Below are 27163 nucleotides of genomic sequence, written 5' to 3'. Positions count from 1 at the left end.
TTCTCACCCAAAATCAAATCCCCTTGAGGTACACATCGGACTTCCCCATCCTTCCGCATTATCCACCAAGTGCACCCAGGTCCTTGAGCAAAAGCAATCCCACGGATGGGTCTGCCTCTGCCCGAGGCAGGAATAACCCAGACGGTCTTCCCCAGCATATTTTTTATGTGCACTACAGGGACTTTATTCCCATCTACAGTACGTAAAAGTTCTGACTGGGCAGGGCCTGCTCGATTGGCAGATCCCCGAGTGTTGACTAACCAGGTGGCCTTTGCTAAATGCGTATCCCAATGTTTGAACGTCCCGCCACCCATTGCTCTCAGCGTAGTCTTTAACAGTCCATTGTATCGTTCAATTTCCCAGAGGCTGGTGCATGATAGGGGATGTGATACACCCACTCAATGCCGTGCTCTTTGGCCCAGGTGTCTATGAGGTTGTTTCAGAAATGAGTCCCATTGTCTGACTCAATTCTTTCTGGGGTGCCATGTCGCCATAGGACTTGCTTTTCAAGGCCCAGGATAGTGTTCCGGGCGGTGGCATGGGGCACGGGATATGTTTCCAGCCATCCGGTGGTTGCCTCCACCATTGTAAGCACGTGGCGCTTGCCTTGGCGGGTTTGTGGGAGTGTGATATAATCGATCTGCCAGGCCTCCCCATATTTATATTTCAACCATCGTCCTCCATACCAAAAAGGCTTTAACCGCTTGGCTTGCTTGATTGCAGCGCATGTTTCGCATTCATGGATAACCTGCGCAATAGTGTCCATGGTCAAGTCCACCCCTCGATCACCCCTCGAGATGTATGTTGCATCTCTTCCTTGGTGACCTGAGGTGTCATGGGCCCACCGAGCTAGAAATAATTCACCCTTATGTTGCCAGTCCAGATCCACCTGAGCCACTTCAGTCTTAGCAGCCTGATCCACCTGCTGGTTGTTTTGATGTTCTTCAGTGGCCCGACTCTTGGGTACGTGAGCATCTACGTGACAGACTTTTACAACCAGGTTCTCCACCCGGGCAGCAATATCTTGCCACAATGCGGCAGCCCAGATGGGTTTGCCTCTGCGCTGCCAGTTGCTCTGCTTCCATTGCTGCAACCACCCCCACAGGGCATTTGCCACCATCCATGAGTCAGTATAGAGATAGAGCACTGGCCACTTTTCTCGATCAGTAATGTCTAAAGCCAGCTGGATGGCCTTTACTGCTGCAAATTGGCTCGATTCACCTTCTCCTTCAGCAGTTTCTACAACTTGTCGCATGGGACTCCATACAGCAGCTTTCCACCTCCGATGCTTTCCCACAAGACAACAGGACCCATCAGTGAACAGGGCATATTGCTTCTCATTTTCTGGTAGTTCATTATACATTGGGGCCTCTTCAGCATGCGTCACCTCCTCCTCTGGCGATATTCCAAAATCTTTGCCCTCTGGCCAATCCATGATCACTTCTAGGATTCCTGGGCGACTCGGGTTTCCTATTCGAGCCCGTTGTGTGATTAGTGTGACCCACTTACTCCATGTAGCATCAGCTGCATGATGTGTACAGGGGACCCTCCCTCTGAACATCCAGCCCAGCACTGGCAGTCGGGGTGCCAGGAGGAGCTGTGCTTCAGTGCCGATCACTTCCGAAGCAGCTCGAACCCCTTCATATGCTGCTAATATCTCTTTTTCAGTTGGAGTATAGCGGACCTCGGATCCTCTGTATCCCCAACTCCAAAACCCTAGGGGTTGACCTCGAGTCTCCCCTGGTGCTTTCTGCCAGAGGCTCCAGGTAGGGCCATTCTCCCCGGCTGCGGTATAGAGTACATTTTTTACATCTTGTCCTGCCTGGACTGGCCCCAGGGCTACTGCATGAACTATCTCCTCTTTAATTTGTTCAAAGGCTTGTCGTTGCTCAGGGCCCCATTTGAAATCGTTCTTCTTTCGGGTCACTTGATAGAGAGGGTTTACAATCAGACTGTAATTTGGAATATGCATTCTCCAAAAACCCACGACGCCTAAGAAAGCTTGTGTTTCCTTTTTGCTAGTTGGTGGAGACATGGCTGTTATTTTGTTGATCACATCCATTGGGATCTGACAACGTCCATCTTGCCATTTTATTCCTAAAAATTGGATCTCCTGTGCAGGTCCCTTGAAATTACTTTGTTTTATGGCAAAACCAGCCTTCAGCAGGATTTGGATTATTTCCTTCCCTTTTTCAAAAACTTCTCCTGCTGTGTTGCCCCACATGATGATGTCATTTCTTATTCTGGGGTTCAGACTGGAGCTGGACTTAACATTGAACGGCTGATATAATGGGCTCTGACAAATGTGAGAGAACCATGCTTTTTTGCTGTTGTTTTCTAACACTGTCTGAACTGTGGTAGGCAAAAGGAAGAGTGTTTGAAAGAGCCTGTTTTTTGAGAGTAATGTAGTCCTGTAGCGTGCCTGTCTTTGTATGGTGAAAGTTTCCTACCTGCAGTATGATTTTGCTGGGCTGTGAGGCTGTATTGGAGTAGCAGAGGTAAGAAGTGTCGTCTCTAAAGGTAATGAAGCTGTAGCAAAACTAGCAGGAAAAGAGCTTTTGGTATTGATTGATTTCTGGGAAGCAAGGCAGCAGTGAGGAAAGAAAACTGGGGCTTGTCCAAATGGCTTCTTCACCATAGGCAGGGTTTGAGCCTTTGCGCTAGAACAGGCTTTTATTACAGTTTACGAACGCAGAAAATGAGCTGCCTGTAAGGAAAGTTTCAGCAGAAGTAAGGCTCAATTTGCTAAATTTGGTCCTCTGTGTCTGTGGCAAATAAGAGATGACTTGTCAGTGTTTACATCTCAAGTGCATGCCGGTGTGTTAATGGAGGCCGTTGAGGTCTTTTCAGGGGTACTTCCGGACTGCAGGTCGCGTGCCTGAGTGGTACCGAGTCCCAGGATGAGCCAGCTCCTGGCGGCAGCTTTAGCTCAGAGGATGTGACAGAATGGAAACCATCGTTGTGGTGGGCCCCAAACATGAAAGGTGCGGATATGTCGCTGACGTCCCCCCGGCTGGGAGATGTGGGGAGTTCTGCCAACAGTCGGGTCAGGATTCTGTTTTCTGCTTGAATGGTTCTCCAGATGGATTTAACAAACGATTGCCTTTCTGCTTGCTGTGGCGATCTGCAGAAGGGCCCTGTTGTTCATTTGGATTTACCAGTGTAAGGGCTTTGGAGGAGAACTAGCTAAACCACCTTTCCCTCTCTATGGAGATCACTAGCATTTGTGTAGAAAAGTAGAGGTTCAGTCAGTAAAGCTTATAGCGTAGTGCTGTGCTCAGAGCATGGGCATCCTGTTCATTTGGACTCGTTATTTTCTCAACTAAGACTTTCCGAGTCTTACAGACTTGAGCCCCTTGGGATCGTGACGTTGTAGTTCGCGTGCTCAAGTGGAAATGTTTGGTTTGCCGTCACAAATCATCCAAGTCCAGGCTCCCCCCAGGCCCTTCCCTTTGCAGCCCAGGTCAGGCCCGAGTTGGGAACTGCCCCATCTTCCCAGAGGAGCAGAAACAAGAACCAGAGAAAGTCCTTGCTGCCTCCTTTCCTACTCACCTGCACTGCACAGTCTTCCCCAACCTTGGAAAAAAGGCTCCTCCTCCAGTTAGGGTAGGACTTTGCTAGCGGTTTGGTACAGCTGGGGCAAAGGACAGCACAGGCCATTTGCAGATGCAGACCCGGGTCGGTCCAGGACAAAGGAGTTCCTAACAGATAGGCGGGCAAGGCCAAAGGAAACATCCTGCCTGTGATGAACCAAGGCTTGGTGGAGGGGAGGGAGACTGTAAAAGGAGAGGAGGGATGCTTTAGTCCTGGAGAGGTGGTTGTTGCAGGAGGGTAAGAGGACCGAATAAGCGAAGGCTTTCAACAGGTAAAACCAGAGCACAAGTGAAAGTTTTGTGTGGCAGGAAGTGGAGGTTTGGTCTGAAAAGAAAAAGACCTTCTTGGTTTAGGTTTGGTGGTTTTTTTTCCTCCTTTTCCCCAAAAGGCACATTATTTTTACAGCGTGGGATGGCATGCATGTGAAACTCTGCCAGAGTGGCAAACAATTTTCAGCTTAATGCTGTTCAGGCATTTTCATTTTGACTCCTGGCCTGTTCTCCTTATTCACAAACTGCTTGTAGCTGCTGCTCATGTTTCTCCTGAAATATTTCACAACCTTCTCTGCAAGAGAAGCACCACTTCCTGCTGATTCAGGGCTTCTCCTTTAAGCTCTCTTGCCACTATCTCTTTTAGGCCAATTCTCCCTTCTCCTGAGTATTTCACCCAAATACTCAGTCCCAGGGACAGCAGGTAAAACGAGGATCGGAGGGGTGTGCGGCACATTGAGGATACCCGTGGTAAAATCAGCTACGAACCCATTTCCCTTTACCCCACCCCTCCCTGCCCCCTTTTTCCTTATAAAGCTCTGCTTTGCCATGGCTGGGAGAGGGCCACTTTTCTCACCAGTAAAAGCACCTGACTGTGCAGCATTTGCTGGTGATCCTCCCACCTGGGCTCCTGGGAAAGCAAAAAATCACACAAGAGTTCTTTACACATGCTTCAAGTTAGCTTACCAGCTGCTTATAGGACTAAAATACTTCATAATGACAGAATAGCGGTGATATTGCAATTAATTAGCAAGTGCCTACATTGGGTTTGGGTTTTTTTCCCCTTTCTCCATGGTTATGACTGGAACCAGGCTGGCAGGAGGTCCAGGGTTTTTTTAAGATCATTTAGCAATACAGTTGCACAACCATTTGTGCTTAGAGATTTGCTTTTGGGCACTACAAGGCACTGTACAGCTCGCCTTTATTACTCTTGGAGGAGAAAGTCCCCCAGGAAGGGAATTTCATGAGCTGGGCAGCTCAGTCTCCCCCAGTTACAAAGGAGCTTTGAAATGCAGCTGCCTGCAGGTGTCCTTTCATATGCTGTTCTTCCTAGGTTACCTGAACCACAATCCCACCAAAGCCAAAGCCCCCGCTTACACATGTAAAGGGGCAAAACCTCCCACAGAAGACAGCGGCTCTCCAGGTCCTCGTTATTGTGTGGAGCCCTCCATGACAGGGAATAGGAAGTATGTGGCTCCAGCCTATGCCATCTGTGGACTTCCCAAGGGAAACACCGAGATCATGCCTGGACCAAGTGAGTGACATTTCTCCAGCCCTTTGTTCAGACAAGACAAGCAGGCTTTCATGTTTCCCTGCAAAAGTGGGGTACAAAAGACTCAGCTCACCCCTTGAATGAGCTGTAGATGTTTTCAGGCAGCTGGCTGTTCTGCAGCTGTTAGGGAGAGCACCTCCTGGTGAAGTTGCCTCCTTGGCTTGAGTAAAAGGCCAGAACTTCACTGCTTTTGTGCTGTTGTCCTCTGCCCTAGGTGATTACTTCCCTGAGAAGTCCAACAGTCACATCTATAAATGCCTGCCTGTGCAGTCCACGTCCTTCCAGTACAGGGCCGTCAAAACCGGCCTCCCTCCAGGTAAGTGACCTCTGGGAGATGCATACCCTTGCAGCGCAAATGTCCTCTAGTGACCATCTGCTGGTCACCTGTTTCGCCAGGGCTAGTTCAGAGCCTACGCAGCAGGATGCAACTGTTTCCCGACAGGTTTCCTTTATGTGCATGGGAGCTCGGTGGTGATAACGCCGTTTCTAGCTTTGCTTGGGAGACAGGGGGACCAAAGCCCTTGTGTCACAGCTTGGCTTGGTCTTGGAAGGCAGAGTGAAATTGGCAGAGGTACCTCCTCTCTGGCAGGAGGCTGCCCAGCTTTGGAGCAGGGATGGTCTGGTGGGGTCAGACCAGGGGCCTTTGCTGTCACCAGGCCTTCACGTGGTTCTCCTGCTCATGGACAGCCCCATCACTGTTGACAATCTTTCATAAATAGGGATTTCCAGACATGGAGGTTGTTTCTCCTCCTGGTGAGAGCACGCACTGGGGCTCTGTTGCCAGAGAAGCCAGTGGGGAGCGCTCCTGGTTGGATGCAGCTCCCTTGGCCGATGCTTGTGCTCCTCTCTCGGCCCCAAGGTCTGATATGAGCCTTTCCCCACACCCAAGCTGTGCTGCCGGCTTTTGGGGAATGGGGGTACCGAGGGTGGATGGTTTTACCACAGCCAGGAAGGTCCCGTCAACTTGTCAGGGATTTTTTCTTCCTGGTTCTTGCAGTTACAGGTTTTAAAACAGCCAAGCAAAGAAGTTTTCCAAGGAAACTTTACCAAGGAAAGTGCAGGTATTAGCTCTGATTGCTCTGTGTGTGTGTTGTATCTGTCCTCATTTAACAGCAGAAGGGAGGCAGCCCTTTGAGATGAAAAGTGCATCAGAGAGCTGGTGCAGTCACGATGAGAGCAGAGGGAGAAGAGAAAGAGATGCAGGTGACCTGGCTGGGACAATGCTTCCGAGGTAACATCTGCCACACAAACACAGAGACAGGCAGAGGCATTGGGAGGTTGTGGAGAGGGTGGGAAAGGTGCCTGGGAGTGAGGAGAGCATGGGGAGATGGGAGACAGAGATGGAGATGGAGGGGACAAAGCCAGGGTGTTGGAAGTGAGGATGCTTCTGCTGTGCAGGTGCTTGTGAGGTTACTGGTGGTCGGAGGAGCTGATGGGGCAGGAACGGGCAGATGTGAGCAGCCATAAAGGCGACTGGTTAGAAGGGGAAATGACTGAGCAGAAGAACGTTCCTGCGAGCCCAGGAGCTGTGAGCGTGGCGACCAGAATAGTCCTTGAAACATGCACCTGGTCGCTTTGCAGCACAGCCAGGTACTGAGAATCCAGACGCCTCCAGGTCATCTCTGAAGTGAGACTCGGTTACTTTATTGGTCGCTCACTTTTGGAGTCAGTTAGGTTTATCTGCCCACCTGTGGGATGGCTGGGTCCCCTCTGGGATCAGTTTGTCCTCCCCTCTGGGATGCTTTGGCCCTTTCTGAAATCTGTCTGATTCACTTTATACCAGTATTATATATCCATATAAGTAATCTATCATCAGGATATCTGCTGCTGTTTTGAGGATAAGTTCCCTGCCTAATGATAAGTTTGCAGTAACCTGCAGTAGTATACACCTAGTTGGTTATTGCTGTTCTGTTGATTATTGCTAAAAGATTGGTTGTTGCTATACGATTGATTGCTGCTGTTATTGACTGCTGCCATACTACTGATAGATACTCTGTCACTGACTGCTGATAGAAATGGGAAGCAGGTCCATGCCCTGTACAGGCATCTGCCAAAGTGTTTTGTCCGGCTCTGGAGGGAGCTGAAGTCCTGGGTAGCAGCCCCAGACTCCACCAGGGGAGATACCCAAAGAATTTGGTGTATGTTGGAGGCAGGTCCGTGCCCAACAGCACTCTGGAACTCCTCCCAGGAAGTTCCCGGACTCTTTGGGTTTCCTCCAGAGACGAGCAAATTCCCAGGCAGCAGCCCCAGAATCTTCTAAGGTAGCTACCCAAAGAGCATTGTGTATGTTGGCAGCAGGTCCATTCCTGTTTTTGCTTCAGGACTTTTCCTTTACAGACACCTAAAGTCCCAGGTAGCATCACCACAGTTTTCCTGGTTGGTTAGTTAGTTGAAGAGTTTTCTTTGTCTTGGAGGCAGGTCCATGCCCGGTAGCTCCTCAGGGATCCTCCAAGGAGTCTGCAGAATGTTTTGACCCCCCGGGGAGACATCTGAATCTCACAGGTAGCCACCCCAGACCTTTCCAAGTACTTACCCCAGGTGTTTTGTGTATGCTGGAGGCAGGTCCATGCCCAGTAGCTCCCCAGGACTCCTCTCAGACATCCCCAGGAGCATATTGGTTTCTCTGGAGAGAGCTGAATTCCCAGGTAGCAGCCCCAGACTCTTCTATAGTAGCTACCTGAGGAGCTTTATGTAAGCTGGGTGCAGGTCCATGCCTGGTAGGTCCCTGGGAATTCTCCCAGTCATTCCAGGAGTGTGTTGGCCTCCCCTTGGGACACTTGAATGTCACAGGTAGCAGATGCAGACCCTGCAAGGTTGTTAGTTGAAGAGTTTTCTTAAACTTGAAGGCAGGTCTATGGCCGGAAGCTTTCCCGGGACTGCCAAACAGCTCAAGAATGTTTTAGCCTCCCCTGCAGACAGCTGAATTTTGAATGTAGCAGCCCCAGATTCCCACAAGGAAGCTAAGCAAAGAGTTTTGCGTATGTTGGAGGCAGTTCCATGGCCTGTAGCTCTCTGGGGCTCCTCCCAGGCAGCTTTGAAGTGTTTTGACTTTGCCTGGAGACAGCTGAAGACCTCGGTAACATATGCAGCTTCAAGCTAGGTAGTTACCTGAAGAGTCTTGTTCATGTTGGAGGCAGGTCCATTCCCAGAAGCTCCCCGGGACTCCTCCCAGGCATCTCCAAGAGTGTTTTGGCTTCCTCTGGAGACAGGTGAATTCCCAGCAGCAAGCAGCCCCAGACTCTTTGAAGGTAGCTATGCAAAGAGCGTAGTGTATTTTGGGGGAAGGTCTATGCTCTGTAGCTCCCCGGGAATTCTCCCAGGCATGTTCAGGATTGTTTTGGCCTTCCCTGGATATAGCTGAAGTCTCAGGAGCAGCCCCAGAGTCCTCCTAGTTAGTTACTGGAAGAGCTTTCTTCATATTGAAGGCAGGTCAGTGCCCAATATCTCTCTGGGACTCCTCTCGGGCATCTCCAGGAGTGTTTTGGCTTCATCTGGACAGAGCTGAAGTGGTGGGTAGTAGCCCCAAACTCCTCCTAGGTTGCTAATGTCCTTGTTTTGTCCATGTTGGAGGCAGGTGCATGCCTGGCAGCTCCCCAGGATTCCCCCTAGGTGTCATGGTTTAACCTCAGTCAGCAACTGAGCACCACGCAGCCGCTCGCTTGCTCACTCCTCCCCCCCGGTGGGATGGGGGAGAGAATTGGAAGAGCACAAGTGAGAAAAAGTCGTGGGTTCAGATAAAAACAGTTTAATAATTGAAATAAAATGATAATAATAATAATATAATAACAATAATAATAATAATACACAAAGCAAGTGATGCACAATACAATTGCTCACCACCCGCTGACCGATGCCCAGCCAGTCCCCGAGCAGCGCCCCCCCCCGGCCAGCTTTCCCCAGTTTATGTACTGCGCATGACATCACATGGTATGGAATGTCCCTTTGGCCAGTTTGGCTGTGCCCCCTCCCAGCTTCTTGCGCACCTCCAGCCTTCTCAGTCGGTAGAACATGGAAAACTAAAAAGCCAGCTGGATGGCCTTTACTGCTGCAAATTGGCTCGATTCACCTTCTCCTTCAGCAGTTTCTACAACTTGTCGCATGGGACTCCATACAGCAGCTTTCCACCTCCGATGCTTTCCCACAAGACGACAGGACCCAGCAGTGAACAGCAGCATCAGCTGCATGATGTGTACATGGGATCCTCCCTCTGAACATCCAGCCTAGCACCAGCAGTCGGGGTGCCAGGAGGAGCTGTGCTTCAGTGCCGATCACTTCCGAAGCAGCTCGAACCCCTTCATATGCTGCTAATATCTCTTTTTCAGTTGGAGTATAGTGGACCTCGGATCCTCTGTATCCCCGACTCCAAAACCCATGGGATCGACCTCGAGTCTCCCCAGGTGCTTTCTGCCAGAGGCTCCAGGTAGGGTCGTTCTCCCCGGCTGTGGTGTGGAGCACATTTCTTACATCTTGTCCTGCCTGGACTGGCCCCAGGGCTACTGCATGAACTATCTCCTCTTTAATTTTTTCAAAAGCTTGTCGTTGCTCAGGGCCCCATTTGAAATCGTTCTTCTTTTGGGTCACTTGATAGAGAGGGTTTACGATCTGACTGTAATTTGGAATATGCATTCTCCAAAAACCCACGACTCCTAAGAAAGCTTGTGTTTCCTTTTTGCTAGTTGGTGGAGACATGGCTGTTATTTTATTGATCACATCCATTGGGATCTGACGATGTCCATCTTGCCATTTCATTCCTCAAAACTGGATCTCCTGTGCAGGTCCCTTGACCTTACTTTGTTTTATGGCAAAACCGGCCTTCAGCAGGATTTGGACTATTTCCTTCCCTTTTTCAAAAACTTCTCCTGCTGTGTTGCCCCACACGATGATGTCATCAATGTATTGCAGGTGTTCTGGAGCTCCACCCTGTTCTAGTGCAGTCTGGATCAGTCCATGGCAAATGGTAGGGCTGTGTTTCCACCCCTGGGGCAGTCGGTTCCAGGTGTACTGGACGCCCCTCCAAGTGAAAGCAAACTGTGGCCTGCACTCCGCTGCCAAAGGGATTGAGAAAAACGCATTAGCAATATCTACTGTGGCATACCACTTGGCTGCCTTTGATTCCAATTTGTATTGAAGTTCTAGCATGTGTGGCACAGCAGCACTCAGCGGTGGCGTGACTTCATTTAGGCCACGATAGTCTACTGTCAGTCTCCACTTTCCATTAGACTTCCGCACTGGCCATACGGGACTGTTAAAGGGTGAGCGAGTCTTGCTGATCACTCCTTGGCTCTCCAGTCGACGAATCAGCTCATGAATGGGAATCAGGGAGTCTCGGTTGGTGTGATATTGCCGCCGGTGCACTGTGGTGGTAGCAATTGGCACTTGTTGGTCTTTGACCTTCAGCAACCCCACAACAGAGGGGTCCTCCGAGAGACCAGGCAAGGTGGACAGCTGTTTAATTTCCTCCATCTCCAAGGCAGCTATACCAAAAGCCCACCTGTACCCTTTTGGGTCCTTGAAATACCCTCTCCTGAGGTAGTCTATGCCAAGGATGCACGGAGCCTCTGGGCCAGTCAGAATGGGGTGCTTCTGCCACCCATTCCCAGTTAAACTCACTTCGGCTTCCAATACAGTTAGCTGTTGGGATCCCCCCGTCACCCCAGAAATACAGATGGGTTCTGCCCCTATATAGCTTGATGGCATTGATGTGCACCAGTGTCTACTAGAGCCTTATACTTCTGTGGGTCTGATGTGCCAGGCCACCAAATCCACACAGTCCAGTAAACCCGGTTGTCCCTTTCCTCCCCCTGGCTGGAGGCAGGGCCCCTCTAATCCTCATCACAGTACTCGTTTCTCATTTCTTGTACGTACGAGTCAGAAGTTTCTTCATTAAGATCAGGAGTAAAATCAGCCCTTCTACTATGTCTGGGGAACTGCCCGCTGGAAACTGGAGCAGCAATTTTCCTGGAAGAACCTCTTTCTGTGATTGTTTTCCCTTGCAATTCACGTACCCGTGCCCCTAGGGCTGCAGTAGGTTTCCCATCCCGCTTCCTCATGTCCTCTCCATGGTCACGCAGGTAAAACCATAGGGTGCCCCGTGGTGTGTACCCTTTATATTCTCTCTCTTGAGCAAAAGAACGCTGACTCCTAATAGCCGAGATACTGGTCCGTACAGGTGAGGAGTAGGTCCTATCCTCTCTGAGTTCCTGGATCTCCCGAGACAGTTTCTCCACAGCCGAGATGAGGGAGGAAGAGAGACTTTCCTCATATTGCCAGAGTTGACCAGCCAATTCATCCACTGTATGTTCCTCTCCATCTTTCCAGGTCATCACTGCCAATGAATTGGCATATGACAATGGTGCGCTCCTTAGTCTGTCTCGTACACTTCTTCCTCCGGCTCCCTTTTAGAAGAAGCTTCTTCCTCCATTACTAAACGAGCCAACTTCCGCTTCCAAAATTTCTTCTTGTGTACAGGGGCGACTGATACCAGCACAGGCTGGATCTTTGGTTCAGCCACAGCGCGTGTCACCGTGGTCTGAGTGGCCTCAGGGCCTGTCGCCAGCGTCCGAGTGGCTGCACTACCTGTCGCCGGGGTCTGAGTGGCCACAGGGCCTGTTGCCGGAGTCTGAGTAGCCGCAGTGCATGTCACTGGGGTCTGAGTGGCCGCAGGGCCTGTCACTGGGGTCTGAATAGCCGCAGAGCATGTTGCTGGGGTCGGAGTGGCCGCAGGGCATGTCGCCCCGGTCTGAGTGGCCGCAGTGCGTGTCGTTTTACCGTCAGATCCAGAGACCTTCTCTTCCCTTTGAGGGTAATGAATGGTGTTGAACAGGGCTCGGTAGGCATGGGCCAGGCCCCAGCACGTTGCAATGATCTGCATCTCTCTGGAGTTGCCAGGGTGACAGCATACTTTTTCCAAATATTCTACTAACTCTTCAGGATTCTGCACGTGCTCAGGGGTGAAGTTCCAAAACACTGGGGGTGCCCATTGGCCTAGGTACTTGCCCATCTTGTACCACACACCCTGCCACTCATAATTATTCAGCCTTGGGGCAGATCTCTGGATGATATTCTTAAATTGCTTACCAACTTTAGACAAAACCGAAACAGTATTCCCAAGAAGTGTTAATAGAAGTATCTTAACTACCCAAGGCTGTTCAAAATACTGAAAAGTTACTGTAATGAAGGAGGAAACATCATAGAAGAAGGTGGTGACACTGCCATTCTGTATTTCCTCCGTAAAAAAACTCTCAGAAAAGTTACTGCAATTGCTAGTTGTCTCCACGAAATGGTCTCCGTGGTACAGTAACGGCTTCATTGCGAAACTTACATACCACGCTAATGTCAAGGTCAATGTTCTAAAAACAAACCTCACAAGCGAGACATTACTATTCACTGCAGACCACAGCAAACTGCAAAACCCAACACCAATCTTTAACATGTACAGCAGAAAAAAGAGCACGATGCAGATTATACAAATCAATATCAAGAACAGAGCAACCAACATTGTGGCCCACAACTATTAACAGATATAAGTTCCTTAATACACTCCAGTTAATCCGTTATTATCTCAACCCTTCGTGCCCCACATTGGGTGCCAAAAAGGACTGTCGTGGTTTAATTTCAGTCGGCAACTGAGCACCACGCAGCTGCTCACTCACTCCTCCCCTCCCCCAGTGGGATGGGGGAGAGAATTGGAAGAGCACAAGTGAGAAAAACTTGTGGGTTGAGAGAAAAACAGTTTAATAATTGAAATAAAATAATAATAATGTAAAAATAATAATAATAATAATAATAGTAATAATAATAATAATAATAATAATAATAATACACAAAGCAAGTGATGCACAGTGCAATTGCTCACCACCCGCCAGCCGACGCCCAGCCAGTCCCCAAGCAGCGGCCCCCCCGGCCAGCTTTCCCCAGTTGATGTACTGAGCATGACATCACATGGTATGGAATGTCCCTTTGGCCAGTTTGGCTGTGCCCCCTCCCAGCCTCTTGTGCACCTGCAGCCTTCTCAGTCAGTAGAGCATGGGAAACTAAAAAGTCCTTGGCTAGTGTAAGCATTACCTAGCAACAACTAAAACATCGGTGCGTTATCAACTTAGTTCTCATCCTAAATCCAAAACACAGCACTGTACCTGCTACTAGGAAGGAAATTAACTCTATCCCTGCCAAAACCAGGACACCTGGGTCCCAAACCCAACCCTGCGGAGCTTTTGCTGCATCTGACGGGCAGGTATCCAAATTTCCGACCCAAACCCAAGCCTGTGGAGCTTTCGCTGCATCTGACGGGCAGGTATCCAAATTTCCGACCCAAACCCAAGCCTGCGGAGCTTTTGCTGCATCTGAGGGGCAGGTATCCAAATTTCTGAAATAATGCCTTAATACTCAGAAAAAAATGTTCTTCGCTCAGGGCCTCTTCGGTAAAAAGTCGGGAAAAATCCTCTCTGAGAATCCCTCGGTGCCGGCTGAGGTTCCGCGATCCCTGGATCCGTCGAGGCTCAAGAGCAGTGTCCCATCTGGGGTGCCAAATTTGTTACCGTAAGTCAGCAGATGAAAAACTCTCTAAGACTCCATTTGGAGTTTTAGAAAGCAGGCATTCTTTATTGTGGCGCCGGGCGCACAGGAGTTCATTCCAACCTAATGTGTGCGCCGAGTTGTTCAACTTCAGAAGTTACATACAATTAGAATATACATATTCATTATATTTCCTAGTAATGATTAACATATTCATGTTACTTCAACATATGTAAAAGTCTTTAACGCATGCGCTCTTATGTTCATTGGTGGTCTCTCAGGGTCCTCTGGTGGTCGTCAGTAGTCTTCCTCACTGTGTCCTTTTGCTCACCTCTTCAATTTGGCATCCTTCAGTCTGAGTAAAGGTTGACTATTGATGTATGGTTTGCCCTTGTTCTCTCCTATTACTGGTACAGGGTGTTACATATACTTCTGAACACTGATGTTATCATTCCCTCCTATTCTTTGAGGATCTGGAGCTATGCTTCTAAGCACTGATGTTATCATTCCCTCCTATTCTTTTGAGAACCTGGAACTATACTTCTGAGTGCTGATGTTATCATTTATATCTCAAGTGCGTGCCGGTGTGTTAATGCAGACCGTCGAGGTCTTTTCAGGGGTACTTCCGGACTGGCAGGTCGCGTGCCTGAGTGGTACCAAGTCCCAGGATGAGCCAGCTCCTGCCAACGGTTTTATCTCCTGGAGATACACTTCATTGGCACTCATTATTTTCTCAGCTCAGTCTATCCCAGTCTTAGAGACTTGAGCCCCTTGGGATCGTGACGTTGTAGTTCGAGTGCTCAAGTGGCAATGTTTGGTTTGCCATTGCTTTGCCAAGGCAAAGCCCCTTGCAGGATGATGGTCCCACAAAAAGCCTGGGACTGCAGTCTCCTCAGCAGTCTTCTGTAACCTTCATGCTGCCAGGGTGTTGATGCTGCTTCATCAGAAGTAAAATTCACCCTAATCCTGGGATGTCTTTCCTGCCCTCTGTGGATGGAGGAATCGCTGGTCATTCCATTACTGGTTATGCTCTACCTTCCACCTAGGCAGGTTATTTTCCCTCATTCCCATCTTTTTCTGAAGTAAACATCACAGTTGTTATAATCATGAAAAAGCTGATTTTTTTTTTCCTTGTACAAATACTACTTTATATAATAGCCTTCTCATTTCCCTGTTCCATGTTGGTACCTCTGAGCATTTAATCTGGTCTACCTGAGCCTCCTGAACCCCAAAGCAGTGTTCTGAAAGAGGCCTTATTACAGATTTCTTCAACAGTGTTATAATAAAAGCTGCTTGCTCTCCTTTAAATCGGGGTGATGGAAAAGGCCACTCTGGTTTTTGAGTCCTTTTTTCCCTTCAATTTTTAGATTGGCAGAGGAAACTTCTGTCGGGCTTTCTCTTTGCGTACATCCTGGTGCTTCTCTCGCCAGCTTTCTTTGCCAAACACGGGCTATTGCTTAGAACTTCCATCAGAGGTGGATGCCTGTCACACGACAAGGCTTCTGTGGGTATCAGACGATAAAACGGCAATGGTCTACTGACCGAGTCTGATCAACCTTATTATAATAATAGAAGTTGACAATCAATATAAATAAGCCTGAGTGGAACGCAAGCAATCTAAGCGTGAGTGAAAGAGAGAAGGGGAAATCTCACTTGCTGTGTAGGCAAGGTACAACACCGTTAACCATTAATCTTACCCGCTGATGAGCAACCGTCGAGGAAATTGTCGACCTGTCGTGTTCTCCGTCATGACATAAGGACATCTCCTTTGCCAGGCAGCACCCCTGGACCAGGCAATGAGAGCTACCCTGAGTTAGCGTTGGGGCACCTTATTTATGGGATTGTGCTTTCTCTGGTCAGTCCTATGACGGGCAGGTTGATGTAGACACATCCTTTACGTACAAAGCTGGACATGTCTCAAAAGGGCTGGTGATCCACAAGTAGTTATATGTGATTGGTCACAGGTTTCTGTGTGCGAGTGGGTCCGTGCAGCTGTGTGAGCAGTGCAAGCACGCTACGTAAGCACTTTTCACTGTCCCATGCCATACTCGAGGTCAGGAGCATCTCGCCACACTCCGCCCCTTATGGCATGGGTAATGGCGTGATGCAGTGGTTGGGGTAACAGCCCTGCAGAGTGAGGGTGCGAGCCTCTCTTGCCTCTACGCATGCGAAATGGCTGGGCGTGAACAGAGAGATGGTGGAGGAGGAGGATGTCTTTCCCAAGCTGGGGGCAAAAGCGAGGTTAATCACTATCGGTGTGTTTGGTCGTTTGGGTCTATGACATATGGCAAAGCAAAGTTTAATCACAATCCAAACAGAAGTTATTAATGGGATAAAGAATATTACAATAATAAGACTTTTCATTAATATTTTTTGCAAATTTAAGGATGGTATCCACCTAAGCAGGTCAGAAAGTGAAAATCCACCAGGAGATACTGCGATTTGATCTAACGTTTGTAAATCTTTGGAAACGGCATGGACATCGTGTTAGATTTGTCGATATTTGTTAACGTCGATGCAAGAGGTGGTATGAATCAATGCACAGACACCTCCTTGTTGCAGGGTAAGCATATCAAGTACTAGATGATTTTGTCCTACTATCAAAGGTAAAGAAGAATTTTCCTGTTGCAAGGCTAAAGTGGCATCTACTGTGTGACTGTCTGTGGCTTCCATGGTAGCAGATGGACTTTTAAGAGCTCTTTCTAGTTCGTTTACCCTGAGTCTGGGAACCAAGGTTCTGATTGAACGTCTCCATCCAGAATCACGGAAGGTTCCTCATACACTGGGGTGAAGAGATGGAGGGTCAGATCTACGTATGCGGCAGGGGCTGCGTTAACCCCCCTGCCTCCCGCTGCACGAATAACTGCAGGCAGAGGCACTGTGAAATGAACATCAAACCTTTAATGAATTAAGAAAGAAATAGAGCTATGGGAGAGGGCTGGGGCTGGAGTGGGCGGGTGCAGGTCGCATGTCGCAGGGATCCGTGCTCCACACCTTGTCTATCAACCTATCAACAGCGGTCAGGGGGGCATGGGACACTTTGTCCGCCGATGTCCCTCAGGGGTCTGGCTCGCTTGGTGGGCACGTTGTTGCCGTCAGATGCCCTCCGCTTGCTGCTGCCCGCTTGCTGCCTGCTGCTGCCCGCTGCCGCACCATCCCCGTCCGGCTTCCCCTCCCACAGGGTTTTTGAGCGTTTTACCACCCAGCACGCCACCATCTTCTTCCTCTTCTTGGGTGGGATGTTGTCCCGCAGGGACATCCGTTGCATCTTGGAAGTGCTGGCTGGCGCAGGGCGCTTGGCCTGCTTGCTGCCCGCCTCTCCCGATCTGGGCACCACCCGGCAGGACACAACGCCTGGCAGCTGCGGCAAGCGGGTCAAAACCACCCGGGGCTGCCTCCACAGCACCTCCTCCAGCAGTTGGGGCATGCGGGGTGGATGATGCTGGGGGACAGCTGTGGGGCTCAGCAGAGGACTCTCCAGAGGACCCTTCAGGGGATTCTCTGGAGAACCCTCTGGGCTACCCTTCAAGGGACTCTCCACGGGACTCTCTGGTAGGCAGATGGGGAGGACCACTGCCACCCCACCCTGCTTCCCCTTGGGGTCCAGCAAGGGGGACGTCGCCACCCCTGAGAAGGGGTCAGCGTCCCCCAGCATCACCGCCACCATGCGGTCCTTGCGGCAGTCGTCCTCCACCCCGTACTCTGAGAAGTCGGGGGGCTGGTTGAGGAAGGCGGTGCTGGTGAGACAGTCGGAGATGTCGAGGACATGGGGGATGGTGTCCTCGCCGTCCCCCAGCCCCGCCACTGACGCTTGCTCCTTGGGGCAGCCGCCCTCTGCCACATACTCAGAGAGCTTGTTGAAGAAGGCGGTCAAGGTGGAGATGTTGGGGTCATCAGGGATGGTGTCCTCACTGTCCCCCGGCACCGTTGCTGCTGCTTGCTCCTTGGGGCAGCCGCCCTCTGCCCTGTACTCCGAGAGGTCAGGGAACTTGTTGAGGTAGGTGGTCAAGTAGGAGACGTTGGGGGCATAGGGGACAGTGTCCTCGATGTCCCCCAGCCCCGCCGCTGCCGCTTGCTCCTTGGGGCAGCTACCCTCCACCACGTACTCTGAGAAGCCAGGGAGCTTGTTGAGGAGGGTGGTCAAGCGGGGGCTGTTGGGAACTTTGGGGACATCGGGGATGCTGTCCTGGCCATCCATGGTGTCGAGCCAGGCGAGCGTATCAGTGATGTCCATGGTGAACGACTGATCGTCCTGAAACTGCAGGTTGTCCCCTGCCAGCTCAGGAAAGGCCTCGGCAAAGGCGTCTGGCCCCAGCTTGGGCAGGTCCAGGGGCTTCTCTGGGATGGTCCCCCCTGCTGAAAAAGCAATCAAAACCAGCCCAACCCCGGGGCGATGCAAGCTTTCCTCAGCTTGGCCGTCCGCCTGCAGGTTCTGCCACCCCCCAAACCTCACCTTTGGGCTTTGTCTTGGTTCTGCCGGTTGGCGGAGCCGGGCCGGGCTGGTGGGGGCTGGTGGCGAGGACACTGTCCTCGATGACCACCACGTCATTGTCAGAGGCCTCCAATGGCTTCTGGGTGCTGCCGGGCAGGGTGTGGACCTCAGGGAGGCCCTGCACCCAGTACAGGCGCTCCCTATGGACCATGGCCCACGGCCCCAGCCCCATCAGCTGGTGGGGCACCAGCGTCCCTGTCACCACCTGCTGTCCCCAGCCATAGGCAGGGGGACAGGGAGCAGGCACACAGGGGAGCTGCACCCCGCCGGGGAGCTGCACCGCCTGCCCCAAGGCCCCCAGGGGCCCTGGCACCCCCTGCCAGATGGTGGCCTGTGCCGGCTGGTAGGTGATGGTGTGGACCTGGGCAGGCTCAGAGGACACCAGCAGCCCTGAGACAGGGGGCAGCACGCCGGCAGTGACCGGTGGCGGCATGGCCAGGGTGGTGAAGCTCACGCCGGGGACCTCCGATGCCATCGGCAGCTGGAGAGGAAACCTCTCTGTTGGGGGAAGCTAAGAGGGCTGATGGGGTGAGATGTTGGTGGGCAGAGCTGGTTAGGGGGTGTTGTGGTTTAACCTGGCAGGCAGCTAAACACCACACAGCCCTTCGCTCACTCCCCCCCCCACAGTGGGATGGGGGAGAGAATCGGGAACGACACCAGTCCCAAGGCCTCTCTCAACACTCCAAACCTCGCGAACTCGCTCAGCTGGAGTGCAGGCACGAGCCGGCTGGGTGAGACTCCGCGCCCAAATATAAGCAGCAAGGGACGCCTGGTCACGATCCATTGCTCGGGATGTCACAGTCCATTGCTAGGTGACATCACAGTCCATCGCTTGGAGACATCTCAGTCCATCCCTTGGTGACAACAGAACCCGTCGCTCAGGGACGCGGTGACATCAGAACCCATCGCTTGGTGACATCACTGTCTGTTGCTCAGGGATGTCACAACAGGCCATCCTCACCCACGGCGCTCACCCCGGCAGCGCTGTGCCCCCAGCACACTCATCTGGGGTTACCACAGCATCACTGCCCACTCCATCCCCCCATCTCGTGTCTTGTTCAGAGGTAATACAGAATGGCAGTGTCACTACCTTCTTCTATGATCTGCCTGCTGATGGCGTCGGAGGTGCCCGGCGTGAGCTTCACCACCCTGGCCATGCCGCCACCAGTCATTGCCTGCATGCTGCCCTCTGTCCCGGGGCTGCTGGTGTCCTCTGAGCCTGCCCAGGTCCACACCATCACCTACCAGCCGGCACAGGCCACCATCTGGCAGGGGGTGCCAGGGCCCCTGGGGGCCTTGGGGCAGGTGGTGCAGCTCCCACCCGTGGTGCAGATCCCCCGCGGGGTACTGCTCCCCACCATGGTGCAGCTCCCCTGCATGCCTGCTCCCTGTCCCCGCTATGGCTGGGGACAGCAGGTGGTGATGGGGATGCTGGTGCCCCACCAGCCGATGGGGTTGGGACCATGGGCTGTGGTTCAGGGGGAGCCCCTGTACCCCACGGGCTCCTACCCGCTGCACGTCCCTGCCCACCCTGCCTCCTGCCACCCCACCCCCTGCAGCTCAGCACTGGGTGCAAGGGCCCCCCTGTGCTCCACACCCTGCCCAGCAGCACCCAGAAGCCGTCGGAGGCCTCAAACAAGGACAGGGTGGCCACTGAGGACAGTGTCCCTGCTGCCAGCCCCCACCAGACCACCCTGGCTCCACCAACCGGCAGAACCACGATGAAGCCCAAACGTGAGATTTGGGAGGTGGCAGAGCCCACAGGTGGGTGGCCAAGCTGAGGAAAGCTTGCATCAGCCTGGGGTCGGGTTGGCTTTGTTTGCTTTTTCAGCAGCGGTCAGTACCCCGGCAGCCCCAGGGAAGCCCGTGGACCTGCCTGAGCAGGGGCCAGCCACCTTTGCTGAGGCCTTTTCTGAGCAGGCAGAGGACACCACCATCAACAATATGCTTGCCTGGCTTGACACCACGGATGGTGAGGACACCGTCCCCGATATCCCCGACAGCCCCACCTTGACTGTGTTCCTCCATGAGCTCCCCGACCTCTCTGAGTATGTGGCAGAGGGCGGCTGCCCCAAGGAGCGAGCAGTGGTGGCGGGGCTCTGGGACAGCGAGGACACCGTCCCTGATGTGCCCAACTTGACTGCTTTCCTCAATGAACTCCCCGACCTCTCCGAGTATATGGCAGAGCGCGGCTGCCCCAAGGAGCGAGCGGTGGCAGTGGGGTTGCGGGACAGCAAGGACACTGTCCCCAATGTCCCCGATGCCCCCAATTTGACGACCTGTCTCAACAAGCTCCCCTACTCCCTGGGGCCCGAATTAGGGACGTCACCACAAGACTGAAGAACCTAGTTCAAACTTCCGACTACTATCCATTTCTGCTCCTTCATGTGGGTACGACTGATGTCACTACAAAAAGTCTGAGGTCAATCAAAAGAGACTTCAGAGCCCTGGGAAGAAGTCTAAAACATTTGGGAGCACAGGTAGTATTTTCCTCAGTCCTCCCAGTAATGGGGGGAGACTCTGGAAGACAGAGGCGAGCCCAGGATGTCAATACCTGGCTCCAGGACTGGTGCCTCCACCAAAACTTGGGGGTTTTAAACCATGGAAGAGCCTTCGAAAGACAAGGTCTGTTGGGGCCTGACAGGATCCACCCGTCCCGATGGGGAAAAGGGGTCTTTGGGCATAAGCTGATGGGGCTGATCAAGAGCGTTTTAAACTAGAATCGATGGGGGAAGGGGATGCCCACAGGATTGCAGTAGGTAAGCCAAGGGTTGGTATGGCATCGCCTGAGGGTGGCAGTGCTAGTGGGAACAGTTACGCTGCTCCTGGGAGCACAGAGGGCGTAGGAGCAGATCTGAAATACTTGTGCACCAATGCAGGCAGTATGAGAAACAAACAGGATGAACTGGAAGCCTTGGTCCGTTCCCAGAGCTACAATGTCATTGGTATTAGTGAGACTTGGTGGAACGAGTCCCATGCCTGGACTGCAGGGATCGAGGGCTACAGGCTGTTCAGGAGGTGTAGGCAGGGCAGGCGAGGTGGAGGTGTTGCACTGTACGTAAGGGAGAGGTTTGCTTGCACAGCCCTTACAGTTAGTGATGGTGTGGTTGAGAGCTTCTGGGTGAGGATTAGGGGGATGGAAAACAAAGGAGATGTCGTAGTGGGTGTCTACTACCCATCACCCAGCCAGGATGTTAGCACTGATGAGTTATTCTACAGGCAATTAGGAGAAATTTCTGGATGGGTGGCCCCTGTCCTTATGGGAGATTTCAACTTCCCAGACATACTGGGCATATCGTACTGCTGTGAGAAGCAGGTCTTGGAAATTCTTGTAGTTTGTAGGAGAGAACTTCTTGTCACAGGCACTCAGTGAGCCAACTAGGAAAGATGCCCTCCTAGACTTGCTATTTGTGAATAGAGAAGGACTTGTGGGGGATGTGATGGTAGGTGGCTGTCTCTTGGCCACAGTGATCATGAAATGGTGGAGTTTAAAACTTTCAGTGTAATGAAAGAAAAGGACAGCAGAGTTGCTACCTTGGACTTCAGGAGAGCAAACTTTAAGCCATTCAGCAGAGTACCCTGGGAATCTGCTTTTGAGGGCTTAGGAGTCCGTGAGTGCTGGTCAGTCTTTAAGAAGCACCTTTGAGAAGCACAGGAGCAGGCAATTCCACTGTGTCATAAGCCAAGCAAGCAGGGCAGAAGGCCAGCTTGGCTGAAGAGGGAACTCCTCGTGGAGCTCAAGAGGAAAAAGGAATTGTATGCTTTCTGGAAGCAAGGTCAGGCTTCGCAGGAAGATTACAGAGCTGTGGTTCGTTTATGCAGGGAGAAGACATGAAGCGAGGACACTGTCCCCGATGTCCCCGATGCCCCCAACTTGACGACTTGCCTCAACAAGCTCCCCTAGTCCAAGTACAGGGCAGAGGGCGGCGGCAGCCCGAAAGAGCGAGAGGTGGTGGCAGGGCTGGGGGACGGCAAGGTCACCGTCGACAATGTCCTTGACTCTACCAACTTCCTCAACCAGCTCCCTGACCTCTCTGAGTACATGGCGGAGGGCAGCTGCCTGCATGAGCGAGTGGTGGCAGCGGGGCTGGGGGACCGCAAGGACACCGTTCCTGATCTCCCTGATTTCCCCGACAGCCTCGCCAGCACCACTTTCCTCCATGAGCTCCACGACTTCTCAGAGTACATGGCAGACGGTGACTGCCCCCAGGACCAAGCAGTGGGGGCGTGGCTAGGGGACAGCAAGGACACCATCTTGACTGCCAGTGTCCCCAACTTGACCACCAAGGTCCTCGATGAGCTTCCCGCTGCCTCTGAGTATGTGGCGGAGGGCGGCTGCCCCAAGGAGCGAGCGGTGGCAGCAGGGTTGGGGGACAGTGAGGATTCCATCCCCAGTGTCTCCAACATCCCTAACTTGACCATCTCCCTCAACAAGCTCCCCCACCTCTTGGAGTACAGGGCAGAGGGCAGCTGGAACAAGGAGCAAGTGGCAGCGGTGATGCTGGTGGATTGCCGCAGCAGCTGCGCATCCCGCCGTGGCTGCCTTGCCCTCTGCTTCTGCATGAGCACTGCTGAAACGTGTGTCGTAAGTGAAAAGGAGAACAACCATTTCTGTAAAGGATTAAGAAGCTTATTGGCACAAAGCTGGCCTTCTAGCCTTCAGACACTAAAAATGAGGTAGTGGTGTAACTTTCTCCAACAGAGCTTGACACTGGTTGTTCTGAACTGTGGATTGACAGTATTATGTGCCGCTACATCATGCCAACATATAGCAAGAGAAGATGAACGTTGTGGCTGAGCATCAGTAGGAGTCTTAGGGCATCTAACAGTTGGTGTGCAGTTGGCTGGTTATTGGTACTTAGCAGGTGACTGGTAATAGCTTTCTGTAAACAGAAGGGGCTGAGAAGGATTTTTCTGACTTTGTAGTTGTAGATTCTAATCACTGTCAATATTCAAAAAATAGGCAGCTCCAAATTGCTGAAGTTACTAAGTCATAGTGTTAGAAATCGGTTGGTCTGAGGATGGTGGCTTCCTAACATTGTTTTGTAAATAAACTGGAAGAAAAATTTCTTGGAAGTGATGTTTTGTGACAGAACACAAATCTTAACTATTGTGGTGGAAATAATGATCCTGAGGCTTTAATTATAGCCAAGTCTGTAGTGTAAAGGGCAAAATGACTGATATGAACTGGATAATTAAAATATAAATCCTGTTACTTGTGAATGTTACTTCATAAAAACAAAGCTATATCCAATTTGAATGAGCTGATGTGCATTCTGGTAACTTTTCTAAAACGCTTTTAGTATTCTTAAGCCACAGTCATCGTCAGATCGACAGTATCCATTTAACAGCCACTTACATTCCTTGCTCCAGTACCAGAAAAATAGTTCTGGTTTTGATTGTTGGGGCAGCGATCAAGCTTCCCATATTATTTTCGTTATTTCTGTGTGAACATTTAGTTCACTGTCTTTAATAATCGGCCCATGGACACTCAGTATCCTCGTCCGTGTGCTTACCTTACTGTTTTTTAGACTTGGGTGCTGTTGAGCTCTAAACTCTTAAAATCTCAAGTGTACTTTCTTTCAGAATCAGACTATAATATCTGATGGTGTTAGGACACTTACAGAAGAGTCTGTAAGTAAACATCTTTAGGGGACTTGGCATGTTGTATTAGTTTTGTTTTCTTGGATGAAGGACTTGGCTGCAGCAAATACCAAGTCTCTTCTAGTTGCATGCATCCTCTACTGTTCTTGTATCTGCAGTTGACTTCACAGTTCAACTCGGCCTTGCCTGTATGTGCTACCCTGTCAAGTTAGTATTCCCCAAGTTTGCAATCCTTATTAATCATAAACACCTTGTTGGAGAATCAGTGCTGCAGAGCGTGGAAAATAAGCATACCTTTTAAAATCATTCATGATTGTAGGAATCTAGGGAGTAGGTTGTAACTAGCAGAAAGCACTACCTGAATTTAATTACTGATACTGCAGCATTACAAAGATGAAAAAACTTACTTTGATGTAACCTATACGCTGAAGGTAGATAGTTGGCCTTTATTTAAAGGGCTCCTTACCTTGATTACAAGCATCAGACTAAAAAGCTGATGTTTCTGTTAAGTCGAATAGTGCTCTGCTACGATTTTACTACTGCTTCCATCATTTTCTGTGAATAGCCACAGTTGGGAGAGAGCATTATACCATTTCACTGTTCCGCATTTTGTCCTGACCAGCATTTGTGTTCAGTTTGGACAGTACTTCATCTCATCTGAACTTGAAAGTTGAAGGTACCTATGTTGAGTGGGATCCTGCTGGAGGCAAAGGCCAAGAAAAAATAAAAGAGAAGGAAAATAAAAGCAGGTAAGAACTCTGCTTTGTAAATGTTTACATTGCCTGGGATGTCTCATCTGGCAATTAAGGGAAGAGGGCAGGGGGGAGTTAAAGCACTTGAGGACAGTGGGACAGCAAAGGAATTTTCACTCAGAAACCTTTCTCTGGAAGAAATCCTAATTTTTCATTTCCCTTCCCCTGTCACGCAGATGCAGAGGCTATTTACGAAAGCTATTAGGAATGTGTCTTAATCATGAAATAGAATTTAAGTCTTCCTAAAATACACTTGTTAGGGTATCATTCAAGGTACTAAAATAACTTGTAGATGTGGTGGGCTGACCTTGGCTAGCCACCAGGTGCCCACCAAGCTGCTCTATCGCTTCCCCTACTCACTGGACAGTGGGAGAGAAAATACGACGAAAGGCTCGTGGGCCGAGACAGGGACAGGGAGATCGCTCTGCGGTTACTGTCATGGGCAAAATAGACTTGACTTGGGGAAATTTAAATTAATTTATTGCCAATCAAAAGTCAGAGTAGGATAACGAGAAATAAGAACAAATCTTAAAATACCTTCCCCCTACCCCGCCCTTCTTCCCAGGCTCCAATTCACTCCTGACTTCTCCACCTCCTCCCACCGAGCAGCGCAGGGGGAGGGGAAAAGGGGGTTGCGGTGAGTTCATCATGTGTTGTCTCTGCTGCTCCTTCCTCCTCACGCTCTTCCCCTGCTCCAGCCTGGGGTGCCACCCACGGGAGACAGTCCTTCACAAACTGCTCCAGCGTGGGTCCTTACCACGGCGTGCAGTCCTTCAGGAACAGACTGCTCCAGCGTGGGCTCTCCATGGGCTGCAGCTTCCTTCAGGGCACATCCACCTGCTCCGCTGTGGGGTCCTCCATGAGCTGCAGGGTGACTGTATTCTCGCTCTTCTCTCCCAGCTGCTCTTGCGCAGCAGTTTTTACCCCTTATTAAATATGTTACCACAGAGGCACTACCACCGTCACTGATGGGCTCAGCTTTGGCCAGCGGCAGGTCCATCTTGGAGCTGGCTGGAACTGTCTCCGTCAGAGATGGGGGCAGCTTCTGGCATCTTCTCACAGAAGCCACCCCTGTAGCCCCTGCACTACCAAAACCTTGCCACGTAAACCCAATACAGTAGATGAGGTAAAGGTCAGCAAGCAACTGATGTAATTCTATGTTTAGTAGTGTTGCAGGTCAGTATGGTGAATAGACGGCTTTTCTAGTGTAAAAAATAAGAGCTGGCTGCTTTGTCCTTTTGAAAAAGCCAAGGTTAAATAAAATTGGTACTACAGGTGGTGTTTGAATTTGTTATCTCATAACCCTCATTGGTGAGGAAAAGGTACCACTAAAACAAACCAGAAAGCAAAAGATAATGGAACATAACTCTTGTAAAAGTGGCAGCCCTAAACATATTTAGCAACTGTTTTCATCTAGGAAAAGTACTTAAGTAAGTACCCGGTTGTCTTCCTGTGCTCCAGTCCTTTAACTGTGTTGTTGGCCCTCCACTGGACTTGCCCTAGTATGTCAGTGTGTAGTCCTGAGGAGCCCAGACCTGGACACAGGACTTCAGGCTCAGTCTGACAAGTGCCAAATCCAGAGGAGCAGTTGCTTGCCTTGGCCTCCTGGTTCCTGTCTTGCTGCTACAGCCCAGGATGTGGTTGGCCACCTCTGCCACAAGGGCACAGTGCCGTGTGTTGTCCACTGTTGTTGTCCACCTGTTGTCGGCTCCTGTTGTCCACCAAGACTCCCAGCTGCTTTTTGGCAGAATTGCTCTTCCCTCAGTTGTCCCGCAGCCTGTCCTCTTGTGTGGGGTTCTCTCATCTGGAGAATGCTATCTGTAGCTGTGAACCTGCTGTTCAACTGGTTATGGTACACAGCTTATGGCCCACTACCCAGTCTGTATCTCGCCTCTTGAGGTTTGGGGATGCTGTGTGGGAATGGGTCAAAAGCCTTGCTAAAGTCAAGGGGTGAGCAGTGTCGATTGCTCTTGCCTTGTCCACAGAGCTGGCTACTTCTTCCTCAAAGACAGTTAATTGACTTTCAACATGCGCGTTTCGGTATAAAGAGCACTGCTTGAGATCCTTTATGAACAAATACCTTCCCTATGGGCATATACTGCCAGAAGCACGGTAGAGTAAGTTTTAGTGGCATCTTAAAAATGGGGATAATTTACTGTGGTAATGTTTAATGAGTAGAGTAGTTTAATGATTACTTACTTCTGTTGACAGTGGCCAGAATCCTCTGCTGAAGAGCAATAGAAGGTGATAATATACCTCTTATTCCTAGGATCTAGCACCTGGTTTTGCTGGGAGCCCATGCTACTTTCCTTTGCCTGATGTAGCGAGAAACAAATCTAATAGCCTTTATCAGTAACAGTACACACCTGCTTTTAAAAATAATTTAGAAGTTTGATTTGGATTCATAGAGATTATGTTTATATTTTCCGGTGACTGGAAAACAGTCTTCCTGGAAGGATGTGTCCTAGTGTGTGGGAGACCTGATTTGCAATGGTTGGAAGAGCGTTATGTATTCTAGTGTTGATACAGAGATCCCTGTGATTTGCAGATATATTGATGCTTACTTAACCTTCCGGCACATGATGGCACGCTAAATTTTTTACAAATGCAGTAAAGAGTTCCTTTTTGAGAACTTTAAAATGATTTTTTTAGTTCTTATTTTTGA

The 27163-nt window shown here is 50.7% G+C and overlaps 1 pseudogene; it reads right to left on the bottom strand.

Annotated features, from left to right (window-relative positions):
* LOC143173531 (E3 ubiquitin-protein ligase RBBP6-like) overlaps nt 1–19299 on the bottom strand; it is a 34718-nt pseudogene extending 15419 nt beyond the window's left edge.
* Between the last annotated feature and the right edge of the window lie 7864 nt (nt 19300–27163).

The sequence above is a fragment of the Aptenodytes patagonicus genome, unplaced genomic scaffold (genome assembly GCF_965638725.1).
Source record: "Aptenodytes patagonicus unplaced genomic scaffold, bAptPat1.pri.cur scaffold_100, whole genome shotgun sequence".
Taxonomy (NCBI): domain Eukaryota; kingdom Metazoa; phylum Chordata; class Aves; order Sphenisciformes; family Spheniscidae; genus Aptenodytes; species Aptenodytes patagonicus.
Note: the sequence above shows the minus strand (reverse complement) of the source record. Positions and strands in the feature narration are given on the sequence as shown.